Source organism: Dama dama, chromosome 21, assembly GCF_033118175.1.
Source record: "Dama dama isolate Ldn47 chromosome 21, ASM3311817v1, whole genome shotgun sequence".
Classification (NCBI taxonomy): Eukaryota; Metazoa; Chordata; class Mammalia; order Artiodactyla; family Cervidae; genus Dama; species Dama dama.
In genome coordinates this window covers 13,464,269-13,486,865 of record NC_083701.1, presented here as the reverse complement: position 1 = coordinate 13,486,865, position 22,597 = coordinate 13,464,269, and the positions used below count along the sequence as shown (strand labels likewise).

The 22,597-nt window shown below is 43.6% G+C and overlaps 1 long non-coding RNA gene across 2 annotated transcripts; it reads right to left on the bottom strand.

Annotated features, from left to right (window-relative positions):
- Window positions 1-6,532: 6,532 nt before the first annotated feature.
- LOC133042532 (uncharacterized) lies at window positions 6,533-22,547 on the bottom strand. Of its 2 annotated transcripts, XR_009689508.1 has the most exons (4): window positions 22,222-22,547; window positions 18,286-18,489; window positions 17,595-17,756; window positions 6,533-7,809 (listed from the first exon to the last, which is right to left on the bottom strand). It is a non-coding gene; the product is annotated as an uncharacterized LOC133042532 (long non-coding RNA). The 2 variants fall into 2 exon arrangements; XR_009689507.1 differs by lacking the exon at window positions 22,222-22,547 and having other exon boundaries at window positions 18,286-18,888.
- Window positions 22,548-22,597: the final 50 nt, after the last annotated feature.

Genomic DNA, 22,597 nt, shown 5'->3' with positions numbered 1-22,597 from the left:
TTTTAGCACTCACCATGTGTGAGCAATAGTACAATGGATTGTTGACCAAAGGACTAAAGTGAGAAAACAGTCCAGGAAATAGATTGGAAGAGTCAGATTTAGAGAGCTATGAATGGGACAAGAAGTAGTATATAACAGCTACCTACTGCGGCATAGAAACCAGCCAAAATGTAGTGCCTTAGAAAAAAAAAAATAGAGTAACTTCATGGCGGAGAAACCTGGCAAACACTCCTTTAACCAAGTGTCAAGGTTAACATCATCAGTGTTGTCAAGTGGATCTCATGATAAGAACAATTCATTTCTGCAGTGTTTTAAAAAATCCATAGCCCCAGTTTAATTGCGAAAAAAAAAAAAAAAATCAGACAAACCCAAACTGAAATACCATATACAAAACTACCAACTAGTACCCCCTCTAAACCTCAAAGTCATGAAAACTAGGAAGACTGAAAAACTGTCACAGATTGGAGGTAACTAAGGAAATACATTAACAAAATGAATTTTGGTGTCTTGTTTTGAACCCTAGAATAGAAAATGGATATTAGTGGAAAAACTTGCAAGATCTAAATGATATCAACAGTTCTGTTCATATGCTGTGATATGCTAATGTTGGTGTCAGTTTTCACAAATGTACCACAATAATGTATAAGATGGTAATATTAGTGGAAATTGAAGCTAGGTGACAGGCATATTACCTTTTCAACTCTTTCAAAAATTTTAAATTGTTCCAGAATAAAAAGGATATTTCAAAAATGGAATGTTTTCAAACAACAACCATTCATTTAGTGCACAATTGTGTGGGTAGGCAGTTTAGGCTGGGCTCAGCTGAGTGGTTCTTCTAGTATTGGCTGGATTCAGTCATCCATACAGTCCACTGTAGCTAAAGAAGGCAGCTCTGCCTCTAGGGTTTCGCTGGCTTTGGGCAGAGGCATCTTGGCTCTGTTCCATCTAATCTCCCATCCTCCAGCACCATAGCATGAGTTTGTCTTCATGGCATGGGGCAGGTGTCCAAGACAGAATAAACAGTAGTGCACAAAACTTCTTGAGACCTAGAGTTGAAAGTGGCACACCATCAACTCCATCTTGTTTTAATGGCTAAAGCAGGTAATAGGGCCAGCCTAGATCCATGGGAGAAGAAACAGACATTATCTCTTGATTAGGAGTTGTACCAGCATAGTGTAAATGCATTAATTCCTGTCATTTCTACAACCCGTCTTACAAGTGGTGTCATTTTATTTCATCCTTCTTGATCCTTAAAGCACTTATGTGTGGTCAAGAAAAGTTCAGTGAAATAGTTTCCTGTTATTTGTTTGCAGCCATCGGTAAATAGAATCTTGGAGAGGGGAGGTCCAGCATTAGCAATGCTCATTAGGACTCCTGGCATAAGCAGAAGAATGTAGACATTGCAGACATAAATCTGAATCCCAGCTCTTCCACCTAGGACTCTGTCATCTTTACCAAATTTTACCTCTCTGCAACTCAGTGTCCTCCTTTAAAATATGTGGATAAGAGAAACAGTGGTAAAGTGTTGTTATAAGGATAAAATTTATATAAGGCAGTGTCTGGCCCCACCTCCAGCCCTCTTTTCAGCATGCACTTGACTGTAGGTGAGGAAAACATCAGATGCAATTCTCACTGAAGAATTTTCAAGCACAGACACATCACAGCTCTGACAGAAAGGGCAATGCAGAGCAGCTTCTGGTTCTGCCTGGTCTCTTGAAAAACCAGACCATCCTCTGTGAACAATAGTTAACTAGACACCAAACCTCAGGTTAAGACACCCAGTTGAGAGGTGCTACCATTCTTGCTTTATGGAGAATGAGGAATGCAGAACTTGTCACATAACTATGAAGTGAAAGAATAAGGCTTAGAACCAGGCTGTTGGACCCCAAGCCCAAGCTGGCAACTACAGTTATTGTCTCCACCCCTAGCTATGTGATCCTTCATCACCCAGCCCCCGCTTAACTACAGGCTCTGTTCCAAACACAGTAGAGTCCTTGATGGAGACTGGGGTGCCCTGGGGACAAACTCTGAGCAGCATTTGGTCACTTCAAGGTTCTACATTAAAAATTCCAAATACTCTTCACTTTCCCCAGTGGAACTATTACCAACATTGTTATTCCAACACCCCTTCCCCCAAGAACTACATTTGTTCAGAAGCAAACATTAGGGAGTAAGATAATGAGACTTTGAAATTAGCAACATGATTCAACGCCAAAGCTCAAATGGAAGCATTTGCAGCTTCCCATCCACCCCCACTAATGTCAGTGTCTCTCTGTCACCACTGAGGAACCAGGAGAGGCGTAAAGATGCAAAACCCTACACTTGCAGAGTTGGGAAAGGAGCTAGTCCACTGCATGGCTAGCCCAATGCTTTTATTGCACAGATGCAAAAAATAAGCCCAGGGAGACCAAGGGACTTGTCCACAGGGCTAACTGGAAACATGAGAAATCCAACGTGTTTCTCTGCCCAGGATTGCCTATGACAAGGACATTATGAGGCAATAAAACACAAAGTGTTATTTTGCAAAAGATAGGCTGGGTTGGCAGATCAAGGGCTTGCAGAGGATCTGGGCAGAGCTGAGAATAAGACTGCTGATGCATCAAATAGATTCATTGACTCCTGATCCATCAAATAGACAAGACTATGTCTTGTCTTGACTTCGACTTGTGACTTGTCTTTAGGTAAATCAGGACTTCTCTGAACCTTAGTTTTCTCATCTGTGAAACAGGGATAAATATGATCATACCACAGAGACACTGAAGGAATTAAAATGAAAGAATAGGGACTTCCCTGGTGGTCCAGTGGTTAAGAATCTACCTGCCAATGCAGGGGACATGGGTTTTATCATTGGCCCTAGAAGATTCAACATGCTTCAGGGCAACTGTGTGCACAAATACTGAAGTCCTAGAGCCCGTGCTTGGCAACAGGAGAAGCCACCACAAAGCAAAGCTAGGGCACAGCAACTAGAAAGTAGCCCCACTCGCCACAGCTAGAGAAAGCTCACTCATAGCAACAAGGATCCAGCACAGCCATAAGTAAATAAATAAAAGCATGGTAATTGTGCTCCCTGATATTTACTCAAAGGAGCTGAAAACATGTGCACATGAAAACCTGCACACAGATGTTTATAGCAGCTTTGTTCATAATTGTCAAAACATGGAAGCAACCAAGATGTCATTATATAGGTGCATGGATAAATAGAGTGTGGGACCTCCAGCTAATGGGTATTATTCAGTACTAAAGAGAAATGGGCTAAGAAGCCATGAAAAGATATGGCAGAAACTTACATGCCTCTTACTAAGTGGAGGAAGCTAACCTGAAAGGGCTACATACTATAGGAATCCAACTATATGACATTCTGGATCAAGCAAAACAATGCAGATAGCAAAAATATCAGAGCTGTGGGGTAAGGAGTTGGGAGGGGGAGGATGAATAGATGGAACACAGAGAATTTTCAGACCTGTGAAAATATTCTGCATGATACCATAATGATGGATATATGTCATTACACATCCATCCAAACCATAGAAAGTACAACACCAAGAGTGAATCCCAAGGTAAAGTACAAACTTTGGGTTTGTATGCACCAGTGTAGTATGCATCAGTGTAGATTAATCCTTGGTAGAAATGTACCATTCTGGGGAGTGTTGTTGATAATGAGGGAGGCCATGCATGAGGAGGGGCAGGGAGTATATGGAAAGTGCATGCATCTTCCTTATAATTAGGCAGTGAGCCTAAAACTGCTCTAAAAACTCTTTTTAATTAAAAAATAATAATAAAATGAAAAATGGTGCATTGAGCTCTTGATGCAGAATTTAGCATGTGACACATGCTACTTGAGGGACAGCTGTTTATATGATCATTTTAGTTCCAAACTCCAAGTTTTTACAAAGTATTACTGAGTAATGGAATATGACTCAGTCATAAAAGAATGAATGAATGCCATAAAAAGAATGAAATAAAGCCATTTGCAGCCACATGGATGGACTTAGAGATTATAAGACTAAATGAAGCAAGCCAAAGACAGATATCATAAGATATCACTTTCATGGGGAATTTAAAAAAAGAGAGACAGCAATACAAATGAATTTATATATGAAACAGAAACCGATCCAAAGACATAGAAAACAAACCTATGGTTGCCAAAAGGGGAGGGGTGGAGGATAAATTAGGAGTTGGGGATTAACATTTATGCACTATTATATATAAAATAGACAACCAACAAGGACCTACTGTATTGCACAGAGAACCATACTCACTATTTTGTATTAAGCTATAAGGGGGAAAAGCTGAAAAACAATAGATAGATATTTGTAAAACTGAATCACTTTGCTTTACACTTGAAACTAACACAACATTGCAAACCAAGTATACTTCAATAAAAATAAATTTTTAAAAATATTATGCCTTATCTGGAGTTTTTAAAAGGTTTTGATGGGCTCCCTGGTCTCCATTCAACTCTTTGCCTCTTTCTTTTTCCACCAAAAGGGTAATTTAAAGTGTCAGTTTGAAGACACTGAACTTTTGTTTGAGCTCTGATGTAATATCCAAATGATTTATTCACAGAAGCTAATCTGCTAACTCAGGCACCTTGTTTTATGGTCCAAACTCTTTCCATCTCATTCAACTCAGCTCTAGACAGTTCCCCAGAGACAAAGTCTAAACACTGCTTTCTGAGACAGAGATCCCTACTTTGATCCTGAGCAGCAGAAAAGCACTAGATTTTGTTTTGTATTGTCTTGTTTTGTTTTGTTTTGTTTTGTTGATCCTAGACGGCCTAAAGGAACACAATTCACAATCCATGTCGAAAGCCCTTACGTCTGGGTGCATCCTGGTCTGTTTTCCCAGTGGAGTTCAGGTCCACACCCTTTCTCCTGATCTATCTCTACACATTAGATAAGTTCTGCAGTCCTATCTCTCAAAAATTCTCACCAATCAACACATTTCACAGCAAGAGGCTTTGTAGTTAAAACCTTTGACCTCAGAATTTTATCTTATCCCCTTCCTGGGTCATCCAAGACATTTCTACCAATCTCATAGAGTACAGGTGAGGCTAAGCAAATATTTGTTGAAAGAAAGAATGACTAAATATTAACAGCTAACATTTATTGAGTATTTATGATGTGCTAAACAATAGAAGCACATTATATGCATAATCTGATTTATTTCTTCTAAGAATACCATAAGGCAGGTACTAATATAATCCCCATTTTAAAGACAAGAGGACTGAGGCTCAGAAATTTTTAGTTCAGATTTATAGAGCAGGGGCAGCAGGATTTGAACCCAGGGGCTTCTTTTCTCTAACCACTCATGGTTTAGAACCGCTCTCTGCCCACTTCATGGATTATGAATATGAGAATATACAAGTAAATGGATAATTGATAGGAATGTCCCAATTCTTTCTTCAGCCCTTGGCCCTCAAAAGTCTATGTGTGGGTCTGCTGATCTTCCCTAATATCCTGTTTCAACTGATTTAATTGATATCTTTCAGGAAGCCAAGGCTGGCTCATCTGTTTTCAATGAAAATTCAGCCTTTTTTTTCAGTCAGAAAATCTACGACAAAAGAATGGATACACATATAGGTATCGCTGAGACCCTTTGCAGTTCACCTGAAACTATTACAGTATTGTTAATTGGCTATAACCCGATACAAAACAAAAAATTCAGAAGAAAAAAATAAATAAGAATTCTACCACAATAGACCACATTTTCCCAGTGACTTAATCATGGTTTTTGCTCTCCATTATTTTTATAATATATATTGTATTTATTTATCTGGCTTCATTGTTGCACCATGTGGGATCTTTGTTGCTGTGTGCAGAGTCTTTAGTTACAGAATACAAACACTTAGTTGCAACCTGTGGGATCTAGTTCCCTGACCAGGGATGGAACCTAGTCCCCTTGTACAGAGTCTAAGGTACTGGACCCCCAGAGAAGTCTCTTTTGCTCTCCAATTTGAAAGTCTCCATTCTGCCCTCTTCACACTGCCTGAGTTTGAATCCCTGCTTCATTGCTTACTAACTGCTTGATCCTAGGCAGATGATTGAACCTCCTCATGCTGCAGTCACCTCTTCTGCAAGGTGGAAATGAGACTGATGATATGCACCTGATGGGGTTGCTGTAAGGTCTAAGTGCTGAGTACATGTCAGTGCTTGGAAGAAAGTCTAAAGATGGAAATCTGCTCTCCACCCTTTCAGCATGTCTCTGGAATTGCATTTATAACCTCATCTGGAGACAAGGGCCAAATATCTCTTTGTGAATGAGGGAGCAGACCAAACGGGCCTCCTGCTTCCTCCTCCCACTCCCCAGCCTAGGTTCCCCGGTGAGATATCACAGAGGAATAAAATATTCCCCATGTGTGCATGCTAAGTTACTTCAGTTGTGTGCAACTCTGCAATTCTATGGACTGTAGCTCACCAGGCTCCTCTGTCCATGGGATTCTCCATGCAACGATACTGGAGTTGGTTGCCATGTCCTTCTCTAGGGGATCTTCCTGACCCAGGGATCAAACCCACATCTCCTGTCTCCTGCACTGGCAAGTGGGTTCTTTACCACTAGCGCCACCTAGGAAGCCCCCAAATATTCCCCAAGTAAATCAAACTAAAACAAAATGTTTGAAGACTCTTAACCTCCCAGAGTTCACTAAGGCTTCTCCAATCGCAGCATTTTCCATCTTAAGTCCCACCACACATGCTTCCAGCAGCTCTGACTGTCTACCTGCAGTGTGTGGATTTTTTCCTTGCACTGTCCAATGTAGCCGTCATTCACAGGGGAGTAGGCCTCTCTATTCTGATAAGGCTTAAAATATGAGCTACAGAGTAATAGTCCAGCCATATGTCCTTCTGCCTTATCTGCAAATCCCCTTATCAGCTGTTTTATTGAGGCTGTTCAGGACACTTGATTCTCCTATCCTCACCAGAAAATGCCCTCATTCAGTCTTTCTTGGGCTCCTGGAGGAAAATGCACCAATGATGTAGTATCTGCTTTTTTTAAATTGGCATATCAATTAAGACATGCTGCCATGGTTTGTATAATTATTAGATTTGTCCCCACTGTTAATCAAAGAAATGCAGATTCAGGCAAAGCTTTTCTTAGAATGACAATACACCCAGTTCTGACACTGTTATATATATTGAGGGCAGTCTAAATCACAGCAACATCTTCTCCGGGCTAGTACTTTAGCAATAAACATCAATGCCTTCAATGCCTCTGACTCAATAATTTCCCTTCTGAGACTCTATGCTAAGGAAATAATCCTAAACACAGAAAAAAATCTTTGTGCCCCAAGATGTTCATGTCAGTGTTATTTACCATAGCAAAAGCAATGAAATCATATAAACACATTTTTTAAAAAAGGAAATGGTTATATGAGCTATTTTATAATGACCTCATAGAATACTTTGTAGCCATTTAAAATGGTACTTTCAATTAAGTTGACAATTTTTGTAATATCACGTGAAATGGGGGAAAAGGCAGAATACAAATGCACATATATTGTTGTTGTTCAGTTGCTCAGTTGTGTCCAACTCTTTGTGACCCCATGGACTGCAGCACACCAGGCTTCCCTGTCCTTCACCATCTCCCAGAGCTTGTTCAAACTCATGTCCATTGAGTCTGTGACGTCATCCAACCATCTCGTCCTGTCATCCCCTTTTCCTGCCTTCAATCTTTCCCAGTATCAGGGTCTTTCCCAATGAGTCAGTTCTTTGCATCAGGTGGCCAAAGTATTAGAGCTTCAGCTTCATCATCAGTCCTTCCAATGAATATTCAGGATTGATTTCCTTTAGGATTGACTGGTATGATCTTTTGCTTAAAAGAAAGATGAGAAAATATAAAGACACTAATGAATGAATGCTGTCACAGTAATGGTTCAGAGTGCTGTGAGAGTGGATAAGTGCTCAGATTTAGACTGGAGGATCAGGGAAGCCTCTCAGAGAATCTAGAAGATAGCCAGGGAAAAGGACTACTCACGGAAGAGGAAACAGAACGTGCAAAGGTTCTGAGTCAGGAAAAACACAACAAATAGATGTTATTGAGGCGCTGGCTACTGGGTGCTAACAATGCAATGAAGTCTTTGTTTTAGATTTGCTCTCCTGTCCAGAACCAGGAGCTAAAATTTCCTTGTATGTAATAAGGATTAATATTACCTGCTGAAAGTGAAAATCACTCAGTTGTGTCTGACTCTTTGCAACACTATGGACTGTATAGTCCATGGAATTCTCCAGGCCAGAATACTGGAGTGGGTAGCCTTTCCCTTCTCCAGGGGATCTTCCCAACCCAGGTCTCCCTCATTGCAGGCGGATTCTTTACCAGCTGAGCAATCAGGGAAGTCCATCTGCTGAAAAGACACTGGCAACTCAAAGTCTGAGCTTGGCATGTCATGGGGAAAGGTAGCAGTAACAGCACTTGTCACCTGCAGTTGTCATGGGGCTGAGGATTCCTTCACTTAAGCCCTTAAAATAGGGCTGGCAAATGGCCAAGAAGCACATGAAAAGACGCTCAATATTACTCGCCATCAGGGAAATGCAAATCAAAACCACAGTGAGACACCATTTCACACCAACTAACATGACTATAATAAAAAAAAAGACAGATAACAACAAGGGTTGGTGAGAATATGGAGAAATCAGAACCCTCATACACTGCCGGTGGGAGGGGGGGCAAGCTGTGTCCTACTCTTTGTGACCCCATGGACTGTAGCCCACCAGGCTCCTCTGTCCAGGGGATTTCCCAGGCAAGAATATTGGAGTGGGTTGCCATATCCTGACCCAGGGATTGGACCCTGGTCTGCTGCATTGCAGGCAGATTCTTTACTGACTGAACCATTTCAGCTCAGCACACTACCAGTAGAAATGAAAAATGGTGCAGCCACTTTGGAAAACAATTTACAATTTCCTCAAATGGTTAAACATAGAGTTACCATATAACCCAGCATTCCCACCCTCAAGAGAAATGAAAACCTATGTTCTACACAAAAATGTGCAGAGGAATGTTCATAGCAACATTATTCATAATAGGAAGAAGTGGAATCAACCCAAATATCCATCAACAACCCCATGGATGAAGAGATAACAGAGAAGTGATATATCCATACCAGGGAATATTATTCATTAATAAAAAGAAATCAATAAACAAATTAATTAAATAGAAATGTAATATCAATAAATGCTACAACATGAATCTTGAAAACATTATGCTAAATGAAAGAGGCTGTCACAGAGGACCACATGTAGTCTGATACAATGAACACGAAATGGCAAAAATAAACAAACCCATGGAGATAGAAAGAGTACTTGATGCTCAAGACTGGAGTGTTGATGGGAAATGGAGAGTAATTGCCAATAGGTACAGGGTCGCTTTTGAGGGTGATAAAAATGTTCTAAAGTTGATTGTGGTGATAGCTGCATAACTCTGAATATAGAAATAAAACAATGAACCATGCACTTTTTTTTTTTTTTTTGGCTGCTATCTCACAGTTTGCAGGATCTTAGTTCCCTGACCAGGGACTGAACCCGCACCATCGGCAATGAAATCATGGGGCTTTAACCACTGGACCACCAGCGAATTCCTTGAACCATACACTTTAAATAGATGAATTGTATGATATGTGATTTTTATCTCAATAAAGTTGTTATAAAAAATAGGGTCAGACCAATTGGCACATAGTGTGTGCTTAATGTTGGCTAATATCATCACTATTCAATAAATATCTCTTTTCTCTGGATGAAACTTTTCCTTATAATGACAACTGTGAATCAATCAGGAAATTTTCTGAATTGGGGTCATAAATTCAAAGGCTTACAAAAACCATGCAGGAGCCAGAAAAAGATCATAAAGTGAAGGTGCCCGGCATAACGGAGTGGTGGAGACTGAGTCAAAATAGAAAGCTGACTGCTTCTCACCTCCGTCCACATGGAAATCTAGGCCCAAAATTACCAGAGTTGACTTTTCCAGGGAAGGCAGACTTTCAGATTTTTATGTGAAACCTATTGACTTCTAAGTATTGGCATGCATACCTGCATGCTCAGTTATGTCTGACTCTTTACGACCCTGTGGACTGTAGCCCACAAGGCTGCTCTGTCTGTGGGATTTTCCAAGCAAGAATTCTGGAGTGGGTTGCCATGTCCTCCTCCAGGAGATCCTCTCCACCCAGGGATCGAGCCCACAACTGCTGCGACTCCTGCATTGGCAGGTGGATTCTTTACCACTGAGGCACCTGGGAAGCCCAAGCATCCACACCTATGTTAAAATGTTATAAGCACTGAGAAAGTCAAAACTTAACACTTGAGCCAATGAAGCAGCAGGAAAATTTCAGTCTTCAAGTTGCTTTGTTGTCTCTGCTCGGAGTTCTTTAGCATGATTCCCAAAATTGTCCCCTGTCCACATCCCTCCTCCTAAACTCTGCTTTACCCCTCACTTCCTCTGCCAAAACTCATCCAGGCTAAAAAGACAGAAGAATTCAAACATAAATAGTTTCTAAACATTCTGTAGAGTACAGTAGTGTGGAGAGTGACAGGGGCACATAGCTTTTGATTCCTAATCCAATTAGAGAATCCCACAACAGAGTTTTTACTCAAAGACCAAATGTAACGTACAATCCTGTATCTCCAGTAGGGATTCCCTGGTGGCTCAGATGGTAAAGAATCTTCCTGCAATGCAGGAGACCCGGCTTTGATCCCTAGGTTGGGGAAGATCCCCTGGAGTAGGAAACCCACTCGGGTATTCTTGCCTGGAGAATCCTATGGACAGAGGAGCCTGGCAGGCTACAGTCCATGGGATCACAGAGTCGGACATGACTGAGCGACTAATACTTGTATCTCCAGCAAAGCCGGTTTTCATTAACTTCCAGCACAGCATTCAGATATACTGGCCAGAACTTCAATATGTTCTTCTTCAGTGTTTAATCCTTTAGAGCATCACAGTTAATTATTTCAGTTTTATGGCTCACTGGGGGCAGCAAGCATCCAAGCGGGGTGCCTTCCACCTCTCTTCCCACCCAGTCAGCCCAGGGAGGTGTCAATATAATTATTTAAGGAGGTGAAAGGTAATGGGCAAGGAAGAGGAAGGGAATTGAGCCCGCAATTATGCACTAATGCTTCGACAGAGCAGCAGATGGCATTCCTTGCATAAATTATTATTTATCCGCGGAATTCCCCTCTGCCTATTACCAATTCCACCCTTTTAAAAAATTCTTTGTTGGGCCTGTGAAGTCCCCTGGCCAGTGTCCAACGTCAGCTCCCTCCCCCACACCCCTCAGCGAGGGTGAGAATTCCAAGATGACCGCAGGCGGGCCGCAAGGGTTTCGGAGGGCACTGATGCTGAGGTCACAGGAAGGCATCCACTTTATTGTGCAGGCTGGAGGCAGGGTGCAGTGGCTGCCTGGGTGTGAAAGCAGAAAGTGACAAGCAGGGTCACCCAGCCTCTGCGTCACCCTCAATAATGAGACCTCCTGCGGGAGTTCCCTGCTGATCTAGCGGTTACAAATCAGTACTTTCACTGCTGTGACCAGGTTCAGTCCCTGGTCAGGAAATGGAGATCTCCCAAACCGCAAAGCATGGCAATAATAATAATAAGACCTACCACATATAGACACCCACCAAAATGCCAGCTCAGGCAACATAGCTTGGAAATTACTATGCATGCCCCCATAGGACCCTTGCATCAGCCCCCAAGGCAAGCAAGAGCACTTCACTGGGGGAAAAAAAAGAAAAATGAAGAAACCGGAAGCTGTGAGATAAAGAATTCTGCTAATCCTAATGACAAGACACCTTTTTAAAGACTATATAGCTGCATTTTTCTTCTTTTTTTTTTTAAGCTTGTACAGAGTTACAAAAAACATCTCTACCTTTTCAACTATATGTTTTTTCTAATTCTTATTTTTTTCTGAAGAGAACAGGACTTTCAATCCATGTAACTGAAAGCAAAAAAAAAAACAGTTTTTAATTCCAGAATACTAAAATGAAAACAAAATCCTCAAGAGAGTAATGATACCCAAGACAGCTATGGTTTTTGAAGACAGCTGGCATTCTCAGCTAACCTTCAGGACAACTCTGGGGGGTTACGCTTGTTACCATTTCCTACAGATGGGGGCACTGAGGCTCTGTTCATTAAAGTCATTTCTCAAAGCCTCCAAACCCACAGTCAATGTCATGTTTGAACCCGGACTTACAGGGATTCCCAGGACAAAACAATGTAGTCTCTCCTCTGTATACCACCACCACCCTCACCCCCTCACCAACACAAAAATCTACTTCCCAAACACAAATATTAGCTGTCTCACGAAAATTTTCAGCAGACAGAGAACCAAGCCTCCTGGAGGGCAAAGACTGTCCATTTCTCTGTGTCCACTGCCTTGACACTCATGCTGCTCTTGCCTCCTTGGCAGTTATACACCAGGATATAATGGGTATATATAAAAGGGTGTACATATATAAGGGTAGCCGTGAGAAGCAAAGTGCATTTCCCAGAGGAAACTGGCCCTGGTCAGCAACAGCAGCAGCAGCAGAGACATGGCATGTGCTGGGCATCAGGGCTGACTGAGGCTTGTGGTAGAACAGATGAAGCCAAGATTGTGGCATCAAAAGGATTTGGATGCTGAATTCCACCTCTACCACTCACTGTGTGAGTTTGAACAAGTCCCTCCAAGGCGTCAGTTTTCCCCATCTGTAAAATGGAATATTAATCTGCACCTCATAGGATTACTGTGGAGACATAATGAGATAATGCAATGACTTTCTAACATTTTTAATACACAGTTAGAGATGTGGATGGTGACTGCAACCATGAAATTAAAAGACACATGATCTTTGGAAGGAAAGCTATGACAAACCTAGACAACGTATTGAAAGGCAAAGACATCACTTTGCCAACAAACATCCATATAGTCAAATCTATGGTTTTTCTAGTAGGTATGTATGGATTTGAGAGGTGGACCATAAGGAAGGCTGAGTGCTAAAGAATTGATGCTTTCAAATTGTGGTGCTGGAAAGACTCTCGAGAGTCCCTTGGACAGCAAGGAGAGCAAACCAGTCAATCCTAAAGGAAATCAACCCTGAATATTCATTAGAAGGACTGAAGCTTCTAATACTTCGCAACCTGATGTGAAGAACCATCTCATTAGAAAAGACCCTGATGCTGGGAAAGATTGAAGGCAAAAGGAGGAGAGGGCGGCAGAAGATGAGATGGTTGGACAGCATCACCGACTCAATGGACATAAATCTGAGCAAGCTCCGGGAGATGGCGAAGGACAGGGGAACCTGGCATGCTGGAGTCCATGGGGTCACAGAGTGTCAGACAAGTTAGTGACTGAACAACGACAAAAGAGATGTAGTGTGTTTCATATTATAACCAAGTTCATGGCGGGGGGGCGGGGTGGGGGGCCGTCATTAAACCATACTTAGTAATATTCTTTGATAGCTTGGACACTTTCTATGCTAGTCCACTTCTGTGAACTACCACACCACTACCAGTTAAATTGACTTCATACCCAGTAAAGGATCATAACTTTTCCCTGTGAAAAGCCAGACACGATAAGCTTCTCCCTGCCCAGCACCAATAACCATGTTCACACACCTCCTTTCTTCTGGGGGATTCTGTAAGAATCTCCTCTGGGTTTGATTGTAAAACTGTGAGGAAACAAACCTGCAGGGGGCGCTGTTTTAAGCGGTTGTGAATTTTGGTTTAGTTTTTATTTTACCGTTTTTGTTTTTTGGTCATTGAGTCCAGTTCTGCTTATCTGGATGGCTTCTGTCTTCATCCTCTTCCTCAACCATCTCCAGGCTTCAACTATCCTCAAGGAATATGAACAAGACCCACCCATTGGTGGAACAGAAGCAAGGAAGAATTCTCAGATGGCTATCTTTGGATTAAAGCTGGGCTGGGCTGCATATGTCTTCCTCTTGGGAGCTCCCTCTGATAGCACTCATTCAATAGGCATTTACAGGACTTTCCTGATGGTCCAGGGGTTAAGACTCCATGCTCCCAAATGCAAGGGGCCCAGGTTCAATTCCTGGCTGGGGAACTAGATCCCATATGCCTCAGCTAAGACCTGGTGCAGGCAAACAGAAAGATAAAAATAATAACTTGTCCATGAGTGTTCATAACAGCACTATTAGTAACAGCCAAAAAAATGCACCAGGCAGTGTGCTAGGCCCTGGAGACCAGACTCTGCAAATGGCAATGCGGAGGCTTTCTTGGCAGGTGTCAACATGAATATGACACAGTCCCTCCTGACCCCAGAAATTTCTGGGCCAGGAATCACAAAAATCCATAAAAGCAGTAAACTGTTAGATTTCTTATCACAAAAGCATGGACAGTTAAGACTCTCAAGGGAAACTTCCTTGGTGGCTCAGTGATAAAGAATCCGCCTGCCAATGCAGGGGACATGAGTTTGATCCCTGGTCCGGGAGGATCTCACATGCCCAGGAGCCCACACACCACAACTAGAGAGTAGCTCCCACTGGACACAATGAGAGAAAAGCCTATGCAGCAACAAAGACCCAGCATAACCAAAAAATAAATAAAATAAAAAGACTTTCAGTGGAAGGGGAAATATTATCACAAGAGGAACACTCTTTAGGTGGCTTATTAACATGTAAAAGCAGAGATCTCAGACAGGCAGACCGAGGGCTGAATCTATCCCACAAACAGGTTTCGCTTCTATATATAATCTTCCCTAGTAGCTCAGCTGGTAAAGAACCCGCCTGCAAGGCAGGAGACCTCAGTTGGATTCCTGGGTTGGGAGGATGCCCTGGAGGAAGGCATGGAAACTCCAGTATCCTTGCCTGGAGAATCCCCGTGGGCAGAGGAGTTTGGCGGGCTACAGTCCATGGGGTCGCAAAGAGCCAGATGCTACTGAGCAACTAACCACAGCACCCCATAATTTTTTAACTGAGTTGCCAGCATTCGATATTCCGCCTTCCCTGAAATTCCACCATCCCTGAAAAATTGGAAGTGTTGGCACCAGTGGGCCCATATTGAGGGACAACAATCCACAGATGCCAAGTAGCAACTGCCAGCTGCATACAGACAAATGTTCTCCCGTCTGTCGCAGTCCTCACCACTCCCTTCAGGCTTCCTCATCTACATTCCCTGTTAGGCCCCTGGAAGCATTCTAGCTTGCACGCCTTGATCTAAAACATGATGAAGGAAATGTGGATTTGAAGTCAACAAAAGCTTTTCAATCAGGGTGTCAGTCTATGCTTTAAAGGAATAGTTTTTCCAATGTCCCCGTCAGTTCACCAGGGCAAGAAAAGAGATGTAGATTACAGCAGAAGCTTTGTTCAGCCAGGAATTCACTCTGGGGTTGGCAGGACCACTCTGATGGTCAGTTACTAGACAGTATATGAATTGAATTCAGTCAAAGGAGGGTAATTCTAACAGAATGCCTGGATTTGTATTAAATAAGAACAATACATAATTCGACCTTGCAGATCTTCCAGAATTTTGCTCTCTCTGGATGAAGGGATCCATGAAATGGCTTAGGGTTGGAATAGTCAGTCAGTCTTACAGCAGAGGGAGACTGGCAAGGGGTGGGTTCGGAATTAGTCATTAAACATTATGGAATCTCTCTGGGAGAAGAGACAACCCCTCTGGTTCTCATCTGTCCAATGTCACATGTGTACTCATCCACCATTTTTCAACCCTGATGAGGTGATAAAGGAGAGAAATGTCATGGAACTCTCTGGGAAGCACCATGACATACTGATACATTAAACTTAAAATAGCATATTTTTCTGCTAAAATTCTAACAATTGCTAGCATTTACTGACCATAGGCCAAGCATTAGTGTGCATGTGTGTGTGTGTTCAGTAGAGTCCAACTCTTTGTGACCCCATGGACTATAGCCTGCCGGGCTCCTCTGTCCATAAAAATTTTCAGGAAAAGATATTGGAGTGGGTTGCCATTTCCTACTCCAGGCCAAGCACCAGGTTCTATATCAAATGCATTGTCTCATTTAATCTTTACAATAAGAAACTCAATAAGAAAGATGCTATCCTATGTACAATAGCCAGGACATGGAAGCAGCCTAGATCTCCATCAACAGATGAATGGATAAAGAAGCTATGGTACATATATACAATGGAATATTACTTAGCCATTAAAAGAAATGAATATGAGTCAACTGTAGTGAGGTGGATGAACTGAGAGCTTGTTACAGACTGAAGTAAGTCAGAAAGAGAAAAACAAATACTGTATACTAATGCATATATATGGAATCTAAAAAAAAAAAATAGCTGATGAACTTATTCACAGAGAAGAAATGGAGACACAGACATAGAGAATGGACTTGTGGACACAGCAGGGGAAGGAGAGGTTAGGACAAATTGAGAAAGTAGCGTTGACATACATACATCATCACGTGTAAAACAGATAACCCGTGGGAAGTCACTGGATGACACAGGGGGGCCAGCTTGGCCCTCTGTGACATCTGGAGGGCTGGGGAGGAGGCGGCCCGAGACGGTGGGGGTATATATACAATTACGACTAATTCTCATTGATGTACAGCAGAGACCACCACAATATTGCAAAGCAATGATCCTCCAATTAAAGAGAGAGAGAGAGAGAGAGACTGTGATGACAGTAGTCCCACTTTACAGATGAGAAAAGTAGTCAGATTCAGAGATGTCATGGATTTGCCAGATTTAGCAATGAATGAGTCCGTGCACAAGGTTAAATGGAAGGGGACCCTCAGAACCATTTGGAATCCACTGCAAGCCAAGTCTAGGAGCGACCTGTAGTGGGTAGGAGAGAAAGAAGAGTCAACAGTGGAAACAGAAGAAGCAGCTGGGTATGTTAATGTCAGGAGAAGAAGTCACACTGGGATTCTCACTCTGACATATCAGGGCTGACACTGTTCTGTTGGGGGGCTGTCCTGGGCACTGTTGGACATTTAGTAGCATCCCTGACCTCTACCCAGTGTATGCTAGTAGGAACACTCCTTGGTAACAACCTCTGAATGGCTCTAGACATTTCCAAATGTCCCCTGAGGGCAAAATCACCTTCAATCAAAAACCACTGATCTACCAAAGAAACAATCTTCTTCGAAAGCCATCAGTTTCCCTGACAGCAACAAAGTTAAGAAAATGGGAAAGGCCCAAGGTGATCCAAGGGCACTAGGTACTTTCAAGAAATTCCCTTCTGTCACAAAATCCATTAAAAGTAGTCACAGAAAGAACAGAATTTAAAAATACGAACCACCAAGGATGAGCTGTTTGCAGAAAGTCCAGAAGCCTTGGTTTGGGATCTCCCATCCCCCTGGCTTCCAAATGAAGGTCTAAGATTGAAAAGTAGACATTTCTACCCAGTGAGTCTCCATTTCAGTTACCTCCCCACCTCCAACCCAGCTAGGGTCCATCCTGGAGACAGATGTTGCCCAAAAGGACAACGGCGAAGACAGGCCAAGTGAGCGAAAGTGTGGAAACTTCTGAGATTGGCTTGGGTTTGGCACTTACAGAACAATAAACCGAGCCTTTGAAGAGGCTAAACAAAGGAACCATTTGTCTATTCTAGCAGCTACAAAGTGAGGCAAGATTACAGCGAGGGACTAAAGAGTGAAAGAAGAATGCCAAGCTGGAGAGGAGACCAGGGTTTACCGAGTCCAACTCGGACCCTCCGCCAGGATCTAAGGTCCGTGGGTAAGACAGGCAACTGAGCGTCCTCAACGCGACACAGGAAACGTAGGCTCTAGAGCTTTATGTTAAAAACACTTGCTGATTTTTTTTTTCTTTCTCAGCTGCTTTAATGTATGCAGTATGCTAGAAGCAAGAGTAGGGGGAGAGAAACAACATTCAAAAACATGCATTTTTAAAAAGGCACAAAGCTTTTCTTCACTGCTTTTTTTTTATATATATATATATCATTTCTATGAATTAATGATGCTGGATTTTATTTGCTTGTCTGTTGGAGAGCTTTCCTGTACTCCTCTCATTGGGAACAAGGTTGGCATTAAAATGCTCGTCAGACTTTCCCTTCTTTTAACATTCCCTGGCTAGCTTGGTTTTAATCTAACAGTCCTTTCCAAATGATCTTTCTGCTGGAGCTATGTATGTATTTATCATTCTCCCCCGACCCTTTCCTTGACAGTCCTCAATGACTTGAAGGGTTTTCCTTTCTTTTCTTTTTTTTTTAAGTCAGTTACTTATTGATTTTGGCCATACAGAGCAGCATGTGGGACCTCAGTTTCCCAAACCAGGGATTGAACCCAGGCCCCCTGCATTGGAGAGTCCTAACCACTAGACTGCCCGGGAAGTCCCTAAAAGGGTTTTGAAATAGCGTCCCAATCACCTTTGAGGGGCTTTCTGTCTCATCTCCAGGTTGCAGCTAGCTTTTTGATCACCCACGTCCAGTTTCTTTCCACTGCTCTTGTCTATTGAAGATCCATAGGAAAGTTTCTCTGGGTGGGCTGGAGGGGGAGAGAGATTCAAAGAAGGGGAGGAGACTGGGGTTACCTTATACAAGTCACACCTTCTGAATCTCACCATCCTGTGCCTGCAAAGAAAAGAGAAAGTGTGGTCAAATTGCTCATTCTTTCTGTACTTCATTTTTCCTAAGTATAAAACTGACTCATGACTGTCAATGTAAGAATATGCAGAGATCAAATGACTTCCAGTTATACCACCCTGGAGGGAAAAAAAAAAATGTTTCCTGCAGTGACCCAATGTTCTCTTCCGTGAGGCAATCCTACTGGACCTGGAGTCCCAACCCTGTGGGTGAAAACACAGCTGCTGTTTGGGCAACCTGTCTTTTCTTAGAAACCCAGCAGCACCCCAGAAAGGAAGGAGACACGCAGCCTGGGAGCGTCCTTAGACCAGCAAACAAGAAATGCTCATTTAATAGACACCTTGCCCTGACTTCCAAAAGGAAGTAGAAAGACCGAGGCTGTCCCTTAAAAACTTTTCTTAAAAGACAAACTTCATCAGCTATCTCCGGGTGATCAGGATCAGAAACTCTTTACGATCAAAAGAGATCTCAAAAGAGATCAAAAACTCTTTAAGTTCTATTATTTTTCTATTTATAACTTTTATTTTACAGTAACGTGCATCTCTTTGGTCATCTCGAATGATATTATTAGTTTTAAATTCCCTTGCCATTTCTCAACCCAGCAAATGTCTCTTCTAGGTCAAATGGCTCTTTAAAATTACTAAAAGAAAGATAGAGAAGTCCCTTAAGACAAGCCTTGCTGAGACATGGCTTTCCATTTCTTCGGCTGTGAAATGGGATGGCCCCTACCTTATTTGGAAGCACAAAACTCCAGGCTGCTACTTGAAAATAACACCACAGTTGATACTACTAGCCTGGGAGAGAAGGTTGAGTCCTGAAGCCACCAACAGCATCTCTGCTTGAGTTTCACATCGCCTACACATGGCTGGCATGGTTTGGTAGTCAGACCTTAAGACAGGTATAACAGCCATCTTTAGCAACTTTCAGAAACAACCATCTGAGGTCAAACGAAACCTACTTTTATTGTTGTTGCTTGATTTATTGGTTTTGAGTTTTTGTGTTGTTTTTTTTTTTCCTTGCCACAGTAGAGAGCAGTCATTCAGCCTCCACAGAGTAATGCCAAAAGTGCAAGATTCCTAGGAAAACAGCCGAAGAGACCTCTTCCAGGAAGGAGTTCCTACTGCCAACGTTTCCTGAGGATCTATCTAGGTGATCAGACACTGTCAAACATCCTTCTGGTCACAGAGACCTATCTGAAATAGTCACACTCATTAAGCATGCTATGTAAGTTTCCTTCACATTTACTTCCACCTTTATTGCTCAGTTGTTTTGATATGAAAGCTTTTTATTAAAATGATCCTTTACACTTTTTTCCCAGTGGAATCCCAAATGCCCCCCCTTCATCGTTATGAAAACATCTGGCTCTCCACCAATTTTTTTTTCATTTAAATAAAACAGTAGCAAAACTAATTCCTCACCTTCCCCTTGCCTCCACTTCCCCAATAAATCTAAAGTCTTTCTCTAAAACTTGGTGGCTAGAAGATGATTGGTTTCAACGGTGTATGGTCTAAAGCGTGTTTTGCTGCTTTAAAATTTTGCTGGAATTTTCTTCGTGTGTATACTTGTTAATTATTTCACCGTTTCCCATAAATGGAATCAGCTCTCTATAGGGTGATGTTCGTTGTCTTTAAGTGCCTGCGTGCTCAGTTGCTCAGTCATGTCCGACTCTGCGACCCCGTGGATGATAACCTGCTCCTCTGTCCATGGAATTTCTTCAGGCAAATATACTGGAATGGGTTGCCATTGCCTCCCTCAGGGAATCTTCCCGACTCAGGAATCGAACCTGCGTCTCCTGAGTCTCCCTCATTGGCAGGCAGATTCTTCACCACTGAGCCACCTAGGAAGCCTGCCCGTGAGTAGCTATGGGTTAATTTTCACCACTGCTTATGCAGTTGAACAGCCGCCTCTGAACCACTTTTCTCTCCAGTGATTCCTCTTTCCACCTCCCTGCAGTTGGCCTGAAGGAATCGTAAAACGGCGGCTGGAAACTCATTTTAAGGAACCGCCCCTTCCTCAACCCGGTGCAAACCCTGCGCTCCCGGACGCCCCTGCCCCCACCCGACCCGCCCGCCCTCAGCTGGCATCCCGACGCAGCGACCTAGGTTGCCAGTAGAGGGCACGCTTACTTTAACTTTCGCAAACCTGGGGCGCGGGTGCAGCTCTGGGAGGGGGCAGGGAAAGACGCTTTGCAGCAAAACCCTGGCTAGGGATTGGTCACTTTTGCGTTTGCGGCAAAGACCTGGAGGCTGGAGCAATTTGCAGTCCTTAAAACCGACTTGTGCCTGAGCCTGATTTGGAGGAAGTTGCTACTCTTAACAATTGAGCGCCTAGCAGCAAACTCAACGGGTAATAATTTATCTCAAACACAGGCATGACATGGGCGAGCCCTCCCCGTCCCGAATTTTTTTCACTTTTGGAAGGAGGGGGAAGGGGCGTGGAAAAGTTTACTTATAATGCCCTTGGATGAGGGACCGGGGCTGGGATAGATCGCCTCCGTGTAATGCAGAATAGTAAATCCCGAGGGGATTTGCATTATATGTTAAATATCGATTCATTGAGGGAGTGAACAAATCATGTGTCGTGTTGGGCAAAATTCTAGGTCGACGTGAACATGAAAGGTATACAGATGTACATGGATTCTATTATACATACACACTTCAGTATGGTATTCAGAAAAAATTTTAAGAGTCAGTGAACTAGGAAATCAATGCCTGAAATTCGGCCAATTTTTAATTGGCTCAAGACACTGCCAGCACCCCCACTCCCCGCCCAAGACACGGAAGTAATACTTGGCTCCTCTCCTTAGATGAGAATCGATGCATTGTGTGTGTGTGTGTGTGTGTGTGTGTGTGTGTGTGTGTGTGTGTGTGTGATTTTGAGCCCAATGATAAAGAGGAAAGCAGACCCAGAAAGAAAGTCAACGTCGGGTTTGTCCGAGCAGGAAAGAGTTAACGGTTTTCCTCACCGGGGACTCTGCAGACTCCCCAGGCAGGATCCACCGGCTCGCCCCCTTCCCTCTTCTGGGGAGTCTGGTCCCGCGCCTCGCGCTCCCCTCCCCCGGGCTGTATCTTCCCGTCTAGCGCCTTTGATTTTTCCCCAAACCTGGGAGCCCCAGAGTGGTGCAAACCGGCGCCACGGGGCGTAAAAAGGATTCGTCTCTTTTCTAAAACCTGGCTGCGGAATTGGGAACTCCGAGAGAGAGGCGCGGGGGTGGGATGGGGTTGTAGAGGGACGGGGGTGGTCCCCCCGCGGCGCGCACCCGCAGGCGCGCTCCTCCCTTACTCCAGCTCCGGAACGCGCAGAAAGATCTCAGGGATTAGCGCGTACGGCGGGCGGGCGGGGGAAGGAACACTGGCTCCTGCACAGATCCGTGGAGGTCTGCGCGGGCAGGGCCGGGAGTGGGGGGTCCTCTGCGACTTGGGCAGCAATCGGGGGATTCATTGTGGGTGGAAGGTGCCCAGTCGAGAAAGCTGCGCACACCCAGAATGCATAACACCCCCAACAAATGCAATGGGTGTTTATTCATAACGTGCTCTCCAAGTATACGTGGCAGCGCCTTGCAGAATTATTTTGGTTATTCCAGGAACCATTTTTCTTCCCTATACCTCTGATCATGTATCCCATCGACACTTAACAACACCCCCCCCCGCCACACACACACACACACACACACACACACACACACACACACACACATTCAGAGCGCGCGCCCATCAATACCCCTTCTTTCCTCCTCTCTTCGTAGGAGTTATTTTCCAAAGGCTGCCCCTTTCCCGGCCTTAGGGAGGCGCCAATCCACCCGGGACGTGCATGGCGCAGCCGTGGGTACAAGGTGTATTCTCAGCGTCAAGGGATCAGCGGCTCTGCCCCAGATGATTTAAGCACACAGGACAAGTATGCCGTTTGTCCAACACAGCGCTGCTCCAGAGGAACCAGGCAGCACAGAGAGACGGCTTGAGCAGAAGAAAATGGTAGGCGCGCGCAGTTAATTCATGCGGCGCTCTGACCGTGTTTACATCCGAGAGCTCGGCGCACTGGAGTGCCAGGCTCAAAGAGCTGAATCTCCTCCCCTCCCGTCCTCCCTCCCCACCAGCGC